General features: G+C 41.7%; 1 protein-coding gene across 3 annotated transcripts in view; it reads left to right on the top strand.

The window, feature by feature from the left end:
• FAM219A (family with sequence similarity 219 member A) overlaps window positions 1-15,595 on the top strand; it is a 95,974-nt gene that overhangs the window by 363 nt on the left and 80,016 nt on the right. The window lies entirely within an intron of this gene.

The following is a 15,595-nucleotide window of genomic DNA, read 5'->3' as shown; positions in this document are numbered from 1 at the left end:
GCCGCCGTTATATAACGGAGTGTCCTGGGCGCCGCCGCCGCCGCCATCCCCGGCGGGCCTGGGGCCGCTGCTGTGTCATCCCGGGCCATCCTCTTATCCTCCCCCCGTTCTCTTCTCGTCCTCCTCCTCTCCCGGTGCGTTCCCGAGCGCCGTCTGTAGCAGAAGCGGGCGGAGGCGGGCGGGCGGCTCCTCTCCTGCCGCGATGGAAGCGCCTCTCCTCCCGGCGCATTCGGGGATGCTCTCCCGTCGCTGGGCACAGGGGGACGGGGGGGAAGCGGCGCAGGGACTGGAGAGCCGGCTTGGAGGCGCTGAGGACGAATAGGCTTTTAACTGACTTTTACAAGATAGGTGAGGTCTAAGGAGGAATCGGGCACTGTTTTGTGCCCAGCCCGAGCTGGGAGCTGCGAAGAGATGCTCCCCAGAGACAGCAGAGCTGCACAGGGTGGGTGTGAAGTTACACGCGCAGTGAAGCCGCAGGACCTTCTCCGAGGATGGTTTTATAGCCTGCTCTCGACACTAAGCTGCAGTGAGGAGATGCTTATCTTGTCTAAAGTCCAAGTGTTCTGCAAAAAGAATCTCTGTCAAATTAGCTTTGCTCACATAAAATTATTTGTGTAAGGAAAGCAATCTGTGAGGGTTTGATGCCGTGCCGTGGCATGTGTTTTTCATATCAGGATGTTTTTTCACGTCGTAGACACAATTATACTCAATTAATGAGCACGGAAGAGCCTAATGGTTACACTACTACATGGGACCCTGGGGAATCTTTGCAGAGAAGGTAGTCTGCAGGCTTACAGGACTTTGCAGATGTGTAAGTGGGCAGGTAGAGTGGTGCTGGGCTTTTGATAGCTCCTGAAATGAGTTACAAAGGAAGGCCACCTGGCTGGCAGCCAGTGGAGATGCTAGACCATCATCAAGTTGTGCAAGATTTCTTATGAGCATGTAGCTGCATTGCTCCAATGCCACAGGCTTGTTTGTGTATGTTTGTGCCCCATCTTCCTGCTACAGGGCTCCTGAATGTGTTTGCCCATTTCTGTTTTCTACCTGGAAGAGGTTCTCTTGTGTGTTCCCCTCTCCTTACTCCTGTCTTCCTCAATCTCTGCCTGGAGGTGTGTTATTAGTAACCTGGGACCTGTTGAAATACAGTTCATCTTGACATTAAAGTGAAAGCTGGATAATGGGCTCACTTGCCCAAGGTATTGATTCATTTTGGCACCTGGAGTAAGCAGTTCCCATCTCGGCATCTGATTGTGTGAGACAGACACGTGAATTGTTTGGGAAGGTGGAAAGAACTTTCATGGAATACTTGCACAGTTCCTTTTGGCAGCAGGTGAGGATAGGTTATTGCCAGGTTTATGCTAGCACTGAAGCACTTCTGAGATTCCTAATACATCAAACCATACGTTATCTAGAGTTAATGTAAACACAACCAAGCTAGTATTTGTAAGAGGTTGAGAGCACAATAAATGTCTTGTGAACAGAAAAGCTCTGCAAGGTCTACAGGCTCAAATTATCCCTCAGTGGCAAGAAGAACATTTATTGTGTGAATGCTGATATATTCTGAAAACATGATTAGTTTGGATTGCATTCTGGGTTTGGTTGTTGTTGTTTTGTGGGGGGTTTTTTGTTTCATTTTGGAGTTTTTTGTTATTTTTGTTTTGGGGTTGGGTTTTTTTGGTGTTGTTTCTTTGTCTGCAAACCTCTGCGGTAGGGCAAAAAACTGTCCATACAAGCTGATCTGGGCTTGTTGCATTCCGTACATATTGTTGGTGGTTTTTTATAGAAGACACAACAAATGTGACAAGAATGGCCGTCTTTGTTTTATTGCAGGCATAGTAGTGAAAGTAGCAAGTGTGAAAAGACAAAACCATACTCCTAAGTGTTTTCTAGAATCTCCATGATAATAGTGGAAGAGTGGAATTTGCAGATATGTGCATGCTTGCATGGACATGAACCAGGCAGAATCCAAAGAGCTTCTCTGGTCCAACCCATCTGTCTCAGGATAGGATGGTGGATTGGGCAGCAGTGATACTCAGCTTAGGAAATAGTTTATTTCAACATGGAAGAATTAGAAAATTTTCACAAAGGGCTTTAATGCTTGCCTTAGAACATTATTCTGAATCTGCGCTTCAGGGTTTCAGCTCTTTTCTAACTACTGGTACTCATTGTGAAATCTTGTGGTTTTGGGGATCTTGAGTGTTTGGGGGTCTGAACACACAATTGCTGTGACTGCGTGTATAGGATCTTTCCATAGGCATAGAAATGTTGGCAATGGTCTCAGAAGTGAGATGTAGCAAGTTTGGTACAGCATTTCTGGTGGTCTCCTCTGCTTTGTAGCTCCTGGTCTGTATTTTGCAGATAGGGAGTGGATACCTGCAAGTGCTGCCCAGCAATAACCAAAATATCCCAGTGTTATCAACACTGTTTTCAGCACAAATCCAAAACACGGCCCCGTAGTAGCTACTGTGAAGAAAATTAACATGATCCCTGTCAAAATCAGCACAAAAGTACAGAATAACTTTACCATCTCAGGACTTCCTGTCTTCTTCCCAGTTTAAAAGCCTTCAGTTCCAATGATCTTAGGGAGAGATGCGACTGTCACTCTTTTCCACATCCAGAAAGCTGAAGTAAAAGTTTGTTTTTTACGTGCTACCTAGAAGTCATTGTGCCTTACCACTGAAGCTACATATTAAAAAAAAGTTTCTAAACATTAGTCCCTGTTAAAAGCAAACAAAGAAAATGTCCCTTGCTTGATTTATAGAGTATACATTAGATGAAATATTTTTTCATCCTGTTCCAGTGGAAACAGGATGTCAAAGGAAAGCACTGTTCCCTCTCAGTGCTAACCAGTGTGTGACAGGTCCTGAAATGAGATTTCTGAAGCTAGGCTTTGCTCAAAATCCTGAACTTTGTGTTGTTCACCAGCGTGCATGTTTTTGAATGTCTGTTTATCTGATGGATAAAATGTCATCTTAGCTTTTGATGTCTTCATGCTGAACTCCAGGACAGCTGCTGCTGATCTGCCTGGAAACCATCTGACAGGCCTGCTGGCCTGCCCATCTTCAAAATTAAGATTGACTTCTCTTCAGCATGCAGCAGCTATACCTTTCTTAGAAAGCAGTCTGAAACCTTTCTGAACCCTTCCACCCTCCAGACCTGCTGCTGATACTTGCGCTATGTATTGATTAGCTGTCTGTCAGAGGTGATGGTGCTTTAATATCTGGTGTCTACTGACTGTACATCATGACAATAATCAGTGCTTTCTTTACAGTGTAGGGATAGTGACCCTGACATGTTTTTTTTGCAAAATTAAATTCTTCAAAGCTTGGATGGGTCTAGTTAGGCAATACTGCATTGACTTCCCATTGCAAGGCTAAGGGCAGCACCCAGCTTGTACAGACCGGACAAAGCCTGCTGGGATCTCTGGTTGCTGAAAGTTTCTCTTTGCTGATAACAAGTCAGATAGAGATTATGTTGCAGAGCTGAGAAGCATTTGGCATGCAGGTTGCATGTTGGCCAGGTCTGTCATATGTGCCCTCAAATGCTTCACACTGGATGCAGTGGTGTGAAATTAATAAGGTGGACAGTCATTTTCCTCCTCTTTCCAGCTTGTTTGGATAAGCATTGTGAAGTCAGGCAAGCTGGCTTGACTCTGTGTGACTTCTGCAAATGTGTTTTGAGAACTGCTGGGTAAATGATGCAGACCCAAAGGAGAGGTTCAGCACAAGACTTAATGCCATGTGCAGCTTGACAAGATGGCATACAGTACCTGCTAACCTGGTTTTACCTGGTTAAACATAATCCAGTTGTCAGATGGGATGTGGCCCAGTGTTTCAAATCTTGGAGAGACTCATTACACTGCATATTTTGATACTGTAGTACAATTCTGTATATTCTCACCCTGGAAGAGAAGACAAGGTGGTAACTGGCACTTGGTCTCATTCATGTCATGCCTGTCCGTGAAAATGGCATTATCTGTTCTGATCCACATTTCTAGTCTTATATATTGGTCATGTTTGGCTTCTATCCTAAAAATGTGTGCATTTTCATATTAATATAAACTAATTTACAGGATGTTCTGTTTAATCCTAATTTTTAGTGTCACGTCATCCTTATCAATATGATGCAAGCTCAACTGCAGGAGCTCTGTTCTGCTTAGATTCTGTTCATTTCCAACTCGACCTGTTGTGATCCTTCTGGACTCACAGAAAGGATCTTCTTTAGCTGCTGGGTAGTGGGTTATTTCCAGATAAAATCAATTCAACATTTGCAGGGATGTGATGAGGCCTGAAATTCATTATTTCTGGGACACCTACACTTGGTAGGAATTGGTATTTGATGTCTTAACTTCCAACTAGTGAATTTTACCCAGTTTGTTGGTGATGGTGCATTTGTTGTGATGATTTATTTTCTCCCAAGTTTTTTGCTGGGAAGGTTTCCTAACAGAAAATTCTTATTGCAGTGGTAGATACTTAAGGGAGAGAGAGATGAAGGAAAACTTGAATAGTGAGGATGGTGCAAATGAAAAATAAGTAAATTTCCCTTTGAAATAAGAGTGACTGTAATTGTGTGTAGATTCATCCTTTCTTCAGCACTGGAGTCTCATCACACACTCTCCCTGTGATTTTTAAATCTGTGTTTTGGACGGTTACCTAAACTCTTGCCAAACTCTTTGTATTTTTGTTAAAATGAAAGGTACTGAGGACAGTGCAGTGGGGTTGTATCTTGAGTCTACTGGAACATGGATGCCTCCTGAGCCTGTGTCTCTAGCATGCACCAAGCCCTGGCTGGCATGTGATGGCAAACTGGCAGGTGACAGTGTTGGATCACATTGCTCCCATAGACCAACAGGCAGTTTCTGTTCTTAGCACAAAAATGAAAGTCGAGTAAAAGTGCTTTTGCTTACATAGCATCAGTACCACTTTTCCTAAGAACACATCTGTCAAAGTGCAGCAGCTTCAACAGAGCTTTGACACAAACTTCTAAGACTTTGGCTCACTTTCTGAAAACAGCAGGAATGCAGTATTTCAGTTTCCCAGGTTTCAGCCCACACGAAAAACAGGAGCTCTTTCCAAAGAAATTGGGCTGGTGGTTCCTGTATCTTCAATCTGAAGCATCATGCCTGCCCTGATTCCTTGCCAGCACGGGCCTCAGGCTGGTACCTACTCAGTTATGATGATGACAGCCAAACTAAGGATTTTGTTCAGCCAAATCCTGCAGTGATACTGCTGGCTGTTCAGCTGAGATTCCAAATCTGCACCAGTCCAGAAAGTGTAAAATTTTCAGAAAATTTGAAGGTACAGAAGATGCATTTCTTTATAGCTTTGTTTTATAACATCAGAGGAGAATAAAAATAAATTATATTATTTACCAGATACTTAGTTTTTAAAAAATAAACTGTAATTTTAGTCAGCAGAGAGTGAGTGCTCAGCATGCTTACAAAACCTGCATTCTTTATTTCTGCAAAATACTGCCCATCTCACCTTAACGAAATTGTGCTGCATGCTAAGATCTCTCCGTAAAATTAAGAAAAACTAAAGAACAGAAAACCAAAAGTAACTAAAGCAAAAAAGGAGAAGCTATACCTGTAGGGCTTATAAATAGTATATTAATATAACATTAGGTCTATAGTGCAGATACACAATACCCTCATCTTTCTAGAAGGAAAAAGCTTCTAAAATGAAAATGTCATCCTTATATATATTGGTTGTAATGTAGCCCAGGGGTTACACAGCTACGTTTTGTAAATGCCTACAGTACATGACGTTTGTAATGTGGCAGTACTATGGGTCCTGAAAAAGATTTCAGGATAGTGCTGCTTTTAGTTTTACAGCTTTTTTGATGTGCTGTCATGTCATCTATAGCAGTGGCCTAAAGATTGCCTCCCTGAATACTGCAGTTTATTGGGATTCTCTTTTGTCACTTCTCTGTTCCATCTCAGGCCTGTGGTGCAGAGGTACAGTAATATTTTTATTACCACCCCAGGTCAGGCTGAAACTCCAGCAGTGAGATCCAGCACAGGCTCCCAAATGAAGGTGATGAGGGATGTGCTGTTGTATAGGGAGGATGACCTGTCAGGATTTGGGAGTGTGTTCTGGCTGGCACTGTCTCTGCAGGAACATTGTTCTTTCTTCTCCACTTCTTTGTACAAGCTCTGGCTACAGTTGTTCTGTCAGTCATATTTGGAAATCTCCTCCTGAGAGAATTAAAAGGGGGCAGTGAACTCTATGAACAATTAAATCTGCACCGTCCACTCTTGGGATTCAACCATTTTTCCCAAGAGCTTGTTATCTGTAGCAAGACAGTAATACCTACTCAGAGAGCAATTTCTGCTACTGATGTAACTGTATCCTCTCTATGCCAGTAGGTGGTGACCGGTCTGTAAGGAGACAAGATGAGCAAAATTCCAGGGTGAGAGAGGAAAACAAGGCATGCCTTAAATTCTGAAAGCCTTCATTCCAGAAAAGCTCTCAGCTTACCAACAGGGCTGTGACCTGTCTGGAGGTACATTTTACTTTTGGTGAAATTCAAGCCTGAACTTGATAAGGGTCAAGGAGGAGACCCCAACACCAGTTTGATATGTGGGGTAGAGGATTAAAAGCTGGCTAATGGCAGGACTTCTAGTCAGTCAGTGACGATGGTGTGCCTGTTTTTCTAGACATTTTAAGACCCTGGCAGGAGTAGTTGCCTTTCAGCTTCTACATAGATCAATGATTTGTCACCTTCCACAGGCAGTCTGTAGAAATGTGTCTGTACTTTCCCCTCACACTTGCACATGCCATACATCTTCAGTGAAATCCTGTGCCATTTTGAGTATAAGGTTCCCCCAAGGTTATTCTGTATCTGTCACTATAAAATTGCCATTGTAGTGATGCAGCCACTTGCCACAAGTAAATCCATCAGTTCTGCTCAAAGCATTTATAGTCTGACAATTATTCTTTGAATTTTAGAGTGTCATCTTGTGCAATGGATTGGTGTCCATTTTGTTGTAAGCAATCAGAAGCAAGCATTTGCTTCGTTGGTTTGTCTCTGAGGATTACAGAGTTGTAGTGAATGAAATTGTAGGTGGAAATTTCCTTAATTTTGAAGAGTAATTGCTAACAAATCTGCTCAACCTTTGGACACCAATCCATCACCAATTCAAATGATATCAAGGTTTATCACATCAGGAAACTTCTTTGTAAAGAAATGCTCTCCTAAATATGTGCAGAGTATTAGGGCTGCATCTCAACTGCTTTTACTATGAGAGTTGCAGTGATCTTAATTGTGGACTGAGAAAAGTGTACTTTTAGTAAAGCTGAAGGTAGCACACATTCCTTTTGTTGGGAAGAGCCCTAGCTTTTTAGAGATGGGTAAGATCTTATTTCCTATTGAGAAGCAAGAAGGGAGAGTTCTGTTTGTTTAATCTTAGAAAGGCATTCCAGCTCTACTGGCAAGCTGTCTAGTGGAGATGCAGCCTCTGCTGTGAGCAAGTTACATTGCTAGAACATATTTAAATTCTTCCTCAGCCTACTAATTTCTACTGCGTAGAGCAAAGTTGTTTGCTATCAGATAACTGGCCACCAATTGACTGCTGTAACCCAATACCATCTGCCTCCCAGAGCACATTGTTTAGACTCTGTGTGCAGTGCTTAAGCAGGTAGAACAGACCTACCTCAGCTCTTTCCTTAGCATGCTTCCAGAATAGTCTGTTAGAGCTTTTCTGAGTAGCTGCTGTTTCATTCAGCATCCAGCATCATCAGAAATAGATTGTTCCTCCTTGTAAATGGTATGGTGTCTTGACTCATGCTTGTCTGACACTGCTTTTTCCTTGTTTCTTTTCAGTTTTCTTTCTGAACCAACTCCCATTTATATGACCTATCTTTTGGGCTCTGCAGCATTCAGTCCAATAAATCTTTTAGACAATCTTTTTTCCTAAGCCAAGTAGAGAGCAATATTAATGATCATTTCTCTCTTGCGTTTTTTACTGATTGCATGGGAATTTAGGCTAGTGATTTAGTATACCCATATCCAAGCAAAATTTTACCTAGGTTATTTCTTGTTTCATGTTTTTGTCTCTATGTGGTCCTGGGTGAAAATCAATCTTGATTCTTGCACCAAGTCAGAGTTGCTTATGATGATTTAATTATTGTTTCCTTCCCTATCCCCTGCTGAATTTGGGGCACAGTGGTTTCTGTTTTTTTCAGCAAGTTTGCACAGGCATTGGAAGAGCTTTTTAGCTGAGATGAGATGGCATGCTTTGATGGTGGTCTCTCATGCTCCTTTCTTTCAAACAGCTGTCTTACAGTTGGCCAATGGATCTTTTTTACCTGGTGGACCAAGCATCTTTAGCTGCTTTAAATGCAGTTATATTTGTGTCTTCATTAGGTCATCATTTCACTTTTTTTTGCTTAATTAACTAAGGTAATTTGACATTTTTTCAGTTTCTGTGCTCATCTCTGTGATGGTGTTCTCAGACTTGAGAAACTGTTGCTTTCTCCCTTAAAGTGAGAGGGTACTGCAGGCCCTGCAGAAGAGCACATTGACAGTGTACTGCAGTATTGAAAAAGGACCTGTTGGTTCGACACACATTTGTAAATCCAGAAGAGATTAATTTACACTTGCCTAAGCTCTTTCATTAGTATTGCTCATGTCGTATCCCCAGACAATGAAATGTTCCCATTTCACTCTTTGGCTGATGTACCAGCCTTACAGCAGACTGATGATAGGGCAAGGGAAACAGATGGGACTTGCCATGTTTTGAGCAGCTAGTTCTAGGAAAGCAATTTCTTGAGGGCTGTTGAAGCATGAAGGTCTAATATCTGTTAGAGAAGTTAAGGGGATTCAAATGAAAATACGTAGTTCAACAAAGGTAAGTGTAGAGCCCTGCACCGAGTCAGGAATATGTACCACTACAGGTTAAGGGTTGAACTGTAGGAAAGCACCTGGGGATGCTTGGTTAGAAATCTCTGATTAAAAAGGCCTTTACCTGTAGTGTTTAACATAGTAGAAGAAAGTACTTATAATTTAATACTTATGGGCCTTATCCTCATTGGTCGTGACTCGATTGTAGGGCCTAATTTCTAACATCAAACTTGTTTCGTTGTCAGTTGTTGCAAGTAGCTTGATGTATAATAAAAGACAAATTATAAAATTTCTGAAGTTTGCAGAACCTGAACATCCAAGGAGCTGTTTGAGCAGGCTGACCTGAGAAATGGGAGAGGGAGCGAAGGAGGTGTGCATTGAATGGGCTGCATGTTGCTAATTGAAATGAAAAAATGAATAGGAATGTTCCTAACCAGAAATGGCATTGCAGAGGTTTTGTCTGGCCAGATCTTGTGACTGACATGTCTAAAAACAATATATTTCTTTGTATGAAAGCATGACTTTTTTCCCAACAACATGTATGTGATGGAAATGAAAAATACACTCTCTGATGGCCAGAGCAGACTATCCAGCTGAACACCACATACAGATTTTGCAGTCACTGCTTTGTCAGTCAATGCATGGAAAGGGGGGATCATGCTGATGGAACAGAACTAGTGAAGGTTCAGCCTTCCAGACTTCACTAGTTTGGAGCAAGGGCCTTAGGTATGCAGAGAAATACGCAGAGCTCCCATGTCAGTACAGGGACCAGCTCTGACTGCACAGCCTCCCCTCTGCAGCATTTCCACTAATACTTCTGTGGGACATCTTTGTTCCAGAGGCAAAATAGATTAGCATAAGTACAGCCTGCATCATCAAAATTATCTGGTGTCTTGTTAGTTGTGGCATTGAGCCCTAGTGGTAGTGAATGCGGAATTATTTTGAAAGCACAAGGCAATGCACCATAGCTGAACCTTGTTTCTCACAGCATCTGTCTCTGGAATATATGTGGAGCAAGAGAAAGCCAAGCATGATATCCCTTGAGAAAGGCTGGGGGATATGTGGATAGGGTGGGAATGGAAGTGTGTTATAAGGCTTTCACAGGATCCATGGGATATGGAAACAGCAGAAAAAGCTTTCTTTTCTAAGCTTTGAATTTTAAAACTTAAAAAAATCTTGTAGGAAAATTGTGTTTTAGTCCAGGGAAAGACTTAGCCATTCCTCTCTGCCCCTACCAATCTCTTCTGGGCCTGCGGGTCTGTCTAGATCTCTAATCTTAATTTCCTTTTGTATGAGGGGGAAAAATGGGAATTGCAGTTCTGAGAATAGTAACAGGAACAGCATGTTCACAGGCTCTGAGGATGGAGGTCACCTAGCCCACTGGAGCGTGTAAAAGCTGCGCTTCACGTTGAGTTCTTGGCAGTTGATAAGCCAAGGAGAAACTGCTGGCTTCTGATTCTGTTGCTGCTAATGTGTGTGTCAAAAGTCAGATCAGCTTCCAGTTATGATTGCTGCAATTAGGGGGAAATGGGTGTTGTTAAAGGAGTTAGAACAAGCCCAGCACTTCTTGAAAATATGTTGTGACACACCTGTACTGATATTTAAGTGGTAGGAATTGGCACTTCGGGAGGCTAATGCAAAACCTGAAGATATAGTCTAGAATGCTGCAAAACATGAGCCATTCTTCTGCAACTCTGATAAGATAAAATGTCATACCGCCCCTATTTTTCATCATTTCCAGCAGAGCCAAACCCTTTAGTGGATATACCTTAGAAAGCATATCATAAAAGCAGTTCTGTGAAAAGAATTTCTTGTACTTCTTGCAAAAATTAGGGCAAAGTGATTGTGAAAATAGCTGAGATGATCCATGCTGTGCATGTAAGAATTATTATAAAGAGATTATCTGGTTATGGAAGAATATTTTATTTGGATTATGTAGCTACACAGAATTTATAATTCATGCTTTCTGCAGAAAAGAAGTTCCCCTGTGCTGCAGTGGTAAATGTCAGATAGGAGCTTTTATTAACTCTAAGGTTCTGCATTTGCAACACTGAAATCTCAATGATTAATCAGTGGTTGTAGAGACGGCCATGACACTTAGAATGCTTTGGTAAAATTTCAGAAGGCTTCAAGTGTCAGCTCCTTGTTATCTACACATCTTTCATACCTTTTCTGTGTAGCCTTCCATGGCCAGCTCCACACAGCCCCAGCTCTTTCTCTTCTTCTTCTCTCCCTTCTGCAGTTCCAACTCACTCCTTCCTGTCCCTAGCATGATCACCTAACCCTGACTGTCCCTCGTAGAACATCTTACCCTTTTCTTGCACACTTATCTCTTTTCAGTGACTGGGACCCCGGCTGTTGGATCTGCATATGAGATGGAGACCTTATGTGCCATCTGAAAACCAGTATTTCATGGTACCAACTCCAATAGTCCCAAAGTTTCCCCTTGCTTAGCCAAACCCTTGAATCAATACTAAGTACAATGTGCATAGTCGTGCTGGTTTTCAGGAAGCTTAGTGGCTAATGTCCTAGGACCTGGCTGGAGAGGCACAAGTGCTTTTACTGGCAAAGTGTATGTTTGATGCTGGCTCACTTAATTGCCTCCTTCTTATTAAGCCATGGATATTTGACAGTGTCTGTGATTCTGAATGACCATGGATAATTCTGTAAAAAAGCTGTGACGTTATTCTGTCATTGCAGATTTACTTGATTGTACAAGGTCCTGCCAGCTTTTTGCAAATCCTAATTGCTTTGAGGATCAAGCATTTTATTTCTGGTTTCTGATTTGTCTTTTGTGAAAGATTCATCATATTATAGGAATATGTCATAAAGTTTTTTTCAATATATATGTAGGACCTCAGAACAGGGTTGTGATGTATTTCTGTTAACTCTTTTTTTCTAGTCCAGTCATTTTGTGTTTTGAAAGATTTTCAAATGACCACTGAAGTGTGGTTTGCTATATTAATTAATAACTGGGAAAAAGCTAGATGCTTTTACTATAGGTATCCTGCCTTGGTGTCTTGGTTGGTAGATGTTGCGGAAGCACCAGCTGAGACTCAGACTTTGCATAAGTTCAGAACTCATTAACATTGCAGGGAATTGCCAGCAGTCAGTTGCAACTGGCATAATAACATGTTCATTCTGAAACACAGAGACCCAAGAGGCGTGGATGAGACAGGTCTGCTAAACCTCCACTCCACTCCACTAAACACTCCAAGCTTGATCTTCTGAAGTGCATTAGACCCTTGCTGAGTTTTTATCCCCTTGATACTGTAAACTTGTTCTTTTCAGCTCCGCTGAAGAACTTTCTCTTAGTACTCTGAAGCTGTACTTCAGGCTCTGGTCTTAATTGATAAACATGACAAATCCTTTAATTTTTCAAGGCTGAAGTCAGTTCATCCTTTTTATTATGCAAAAATAGAAGTATTCTTCCTGGGACATTATTAGGGCATGGGATTTAATCTGCTGATTGCTTGTGATAATAAAAGCAAAACATTCATAACTGGTAAATCATACGAAATTTAATGGTGGTCACTTCCAAATGAGTATCTTGGTAATTGCAGCAGTCTTCATGCAGCCTTTTGGGTTTTTTTATTAACAAACACAATGTGTCTAAATCAGTTTTTAGATGCATCTATGCCTGTTCTTCAAAGACAGGGCTGCTTCTTTGGCACATTGTAGTGCTGCCCATCTTATATACTGAGGACATAGTGAATGTCCTCATGGATCTGTCACTGTCACCAGAATCAACTTTAAAATATTGTTATGCATGTGAAAATACCATTCTTTACTCAATCCATCCTCCATTAGTTTTGTCAGTTGCCCTTTTGTCTTGCTGGTCAGATTTTTCAAAAGCTATTGTTGTCCTTCCCTACGTTTCCAAATAAATGTTGCTGTTTTTGTCAAGCGTGACCTCCAGTTAGTGCCTCGAATCTAAAGTCTGTTGTAAGCAAGCACTGCCTGAACTCAAGTCTCACTGTGCATCAGATGGTGCGGGCAGTGCTTGGATGGTGGGCACGCATTGCACTGAACCAGAGCTGCTTGGTTAGTTTTCAGGAAGGTTCCTGTCTAAGGATGGGACTGTGCTGTGGTCACTTGAGTGGTGATGGAATGTACAGTCTCCTTCAGAGGGCAAGAGGCACCTGACAGACATGGCCTTGATGGGGTAGAAGCTGTGTATGGATAGGAGCTCTCCTAAATATTGTCAACAGTTCAAGTTAGACACTTTCTAAAGACTGGAAGGACCAAATGGATGTCTTCTGAAGTTATTTTAAAACTACTTGCTTTTGTCTTGCAGAAACTTTTTCTTTTAAAAGATACAACCCTGGAAGTATAAAAGCTTAAAAAGAGGACATATACAAGGACAGGCTAAGAGAATTGGGATTGTTCAGCCTGGAGGAGAGAAGACTTTGAGGTGACCTAATTGCAGCCTTCCAGTACCTAAAGGGAGCCTTCAAGGATGAGGGAGAGGAGCTTCTTGCAAGAGCATGTGGTGACAGGACAAGGATGAATGGCTTCAAACTGAAAGAGAGTTGGTTTAGATTAGATATTAGGAAGAAATTCTTTGCTGTGAGGGTGATGAGGTACTAATACAGGTTGTCTGGAGAAATTGTGGCTATCCCATCCCTGGAAGTGTTCAAGGCCAGGTTGGATGGAGCTCTGAGCAGCCTGGTCTAGTAGAAGGTGTCCCTGCCCAGGGCAGGGGCTTGGAACGAGATGATCTTTAATGTCTCTTCCAACCTAGGCCATTCTGTGAACCTATGATGGCTCTATAATTTAGCAGTTCCTGAGTATGTCCAGTTTCTACCAGTTAATATTTATATATATCTTGGTAATTCATCAAAATTAGAGTGGAGAGAGGACTTACAAACCACTGAGGTACATTTTAAAATTCTTTTACTGCTTGTTGGAGTGAAATAAGTGGCTCTGGAAACCTGGTCTGGCAGATCACCTGGAAAACCACCAGCTGTGTCCAGCTATTTCAGCCTAATTAATGTTTCCTTGTTAGAGTTCCTGCTCTGAAACTCAACTGGAGTTGAGTTTTTGTATCAAAAAAGAGCAAAAACCTTATTTAGGGTAGAGGGGTGTGCTAAGCAATGAATGCCCATCAAAAAGTTCTAAATTAAAAAAAGAGGTGTCTTCTGGGATGAAAGGATTGGTTCCTGAAATTTCAGCATCAGTAATGGAGGAGAAAAGAGAGAAAAACATCTTAAGGACTCGTAATGATCAGTTACCTCCAGGTCAATGGATGTCTTGTTATTGCTTTACTCTGCCACAGGTGCAGGTCTGTCTTTCAGACCTGGCTGCAATACGGCATGATTTTTAGTTTCACAAAGCTAGTGAGCTGCTGATAGACCTGCACGTCTGCCAGTATACAGAAGATCTGTATCAGTCTCTTTATATACCTTGAAAAACTCAAGCCAAACAACCAAAATCCCAAGCCATTTCAAAGGGCTACATGCCTTTGAGTAAGGAAGTGGAAGGCATTTTACTTGTTATTGACAGTACTCTCTGTCCTGTCTTGCATCATTAAGTTGTTCTCTGTGAAGGGCTAAAAAACATGAGTAACAAACTCTCCTAGCCTTGCTACTGTTTTATGTTACTCTGAGTAAGTCCTGCCTCTACTATTATTTTTTATAGAGGTCTCTCCTCTGTGGTGTGGATGATTTGATGTTGAATAGATGTTGAATAGAGATCTTTCAACTTTTCTCACTGGTTTTCTTTCCCTCATGCCTCTGAAGTCAAGAAATAAAAAATAAATTATAAACTTTTACCATTTTGTTACAAACCCCAGCTTGTTGGTTTATGAGAAGAACATCTTTCCTTGAAATCTGCCTTATTATTATTATCAGGTTGGTATGATGGAATGATTGAGATACTTACAGCCGCCAATACATAGAAAATTACTCTTTTATGTTGCTTTGAGTTATTGCAATAACTTCTGGTAAGAAGGATGTACCTAGTCCTACTTGAGATGCTGGTCATTGCTCTGGTTTTTCCTCAGGTGCTGGCTTTGGTACTGTAACAAGCTTTTGTTGGCTACTAAATGTTTCCCTTCCAGCTGTACTTGTAATGGATGAAATATTAGAGCTCTAAGTGTCAATGAAAGTATCTAAAAGCAATATTGCATGACATTGCACTGGTGAAACAGAAAGGATTTCATAGTGCATTGACTGGCAGTAATACCGCACAGACTTTTCAGTTTAAGGAAAACCAGTTTGTACACTGCAGTGCTGGGTTTGTAACATACTCAGCATGTGTTTAAACTCAGTTTACACAAATATGTAAACTTAGCTGCCTTGCCCCTGGTTCTGTGTTGCTGTGTGCTTCTCTCACTTGTTCCACAGCAAGTTGTATGGTTACAATCTTGAATGTTACAGTCAGAGGTGACTCTGATCATACATGCTAGGAAACATCACAGGACAGGGCACAAAACAGCCCCAGTGTCAGCTGAATTATACTGCATATTGTGAGACTTGTGAGCTAAACCTTTTGAAAACAAACCTATTGTTCAAAGCTAGATTAAAAGTTGCTGCTGCAGCAATTGGCAAGGATTCCTTCTATTTGCCAAAGGAGTTGGTCTTAGAAGTCCTTATCCACGTCTCATAACCTGGACAAGGATTTCTGTAGATTTAGCAATGTTTATGGTGCTGAGCTTGGACTTTTCTCACTACAGCTTGGCCATAGGGCAGCCTTTACTGTGCTGAATGCCCCTTGAATTACAGAAGTAGCAAGAGCAACAGCCAATGTT

The sequence above is a fragment of the Prinia subflava genome, chromosome Z (genome assembly GCF_021018805.1).
Source record: "Prinia subflava isolate CZ2003 ecotype Zambia chromosome Z, Cam_Psub_1.2, whole genome shotgun sequence".
NCBI classification, from domain to species: Eukaryota; Metazoa; Chordata; class Aves; order Passeriformes; family Cisticolidae; genus Prinia; species Prinia subflava.
The sequence above is the reverse complement of the archived record's forward strand: the minus strand, read 5'-3'. Positions and strand labels throughout refer to the sequence as shown.